The following is a 1002-nucleotide window of genomic DNA, read 5'->3' as shown; positions in this document are numbered from 1 at the left end:
AGAGAGAGACAGAGAGACAGAGAGAGAGAGAGAGAAAGAAGGAGAGAGAGAGAGAGAGAGAGATATAAATATAGAGAGAGAGTAGAGAGATATAATATATATATAGAGAGAGAGAGATATAAATATATATAGAGAGAGAGAGATAGAGATAGAGGGATAGAGAAAGAGAGAGAGGGAGAGAGAGAGAGAGAGAGAGAGAGAGAGAGAGAGAGACGAATGAAAGAGAGAGAGAGAGAAAGAGAGAAGAGAGAGAGAGAGAGAGCGAGCAAATGAAAGAGAGAGAGAGAGAGCGAAATAAAGAGAGAGAGAGAGAGAAGAGAGAGAGAGAGAGAGAGAGTGAGCAAATGAAAGAGAGAGAGAGAGAGAGAGCGAATGGAAGAGAGAGAGAGAGAGAAAAGAGAGACAGAAGGGGGAGAGGAGAAGAGAGAAGAGAGAGAGAGAGAGGAGAGAGAGCGAGCAAATGAAAGAGAGAGAGAGAGAGAGAGCAAATGAGAGAGAGAGAGAGAGAGGAGAGAGAGAGAGGGTGAGCGAAGGAGATAAGGAGAGAGGGGGAGAGAGAGAGAGTGAGGGAGAGACAGAGAGAGGAGAGAGAAGGAGAGAGAGAGTGGAGGATAGATAAGGGAGAGAAAGAGAGGGGGGAGAGAGAGAGTGGGTTGGGGAAAGACGAGAGAGAGAGGGGGGTGGAGAGAAAGAGAGATGGGGAGAGGGGAGGGAGAGAGAGAGAGGGAGGGAGAGGATGGGAATGAGAGAGAGAGAGAAAGAAGGAGAGGATTGGAGAGATGAGAGGGGATGGAGAGAGAGAGAGAGAGGAAGAAGAGCGATGAGGAGAGAGAGGAGAGAGAGAGGAGAATGAGATGATCGAGGAGAAAAGGAGATAGAGAGATGGGAATGGGTAAGTGGACGGGGAGAGAGAGAGAGGATGAGAGGAGAGTAGAGAGGAGGGAGTGGGGGGGGAAGAGGGGGGAGGGAGGAGAGAGAGAGAGATGGGAGAGAGAGAGAGGG

This window comes from Penaeus chinensis, unplaced genomic scaffold (genome assembly GCF_019202785.1).
Source record: "Penaeus chinensis breed Huanghai No. 1 unplaced genomic scaffold, ASM1920278v2 CTG_5887, whole genome shotgun sequence".
Classification (NCBI taxonomy): Eukaryota; Metazoa; Arthropoda; class Malacostraca; order Decapoda; family Penaeidae; genus Penaeus; species Penaeus chinensis.
Note: the sequence above shows the minus strand (reverse complement) of the source record.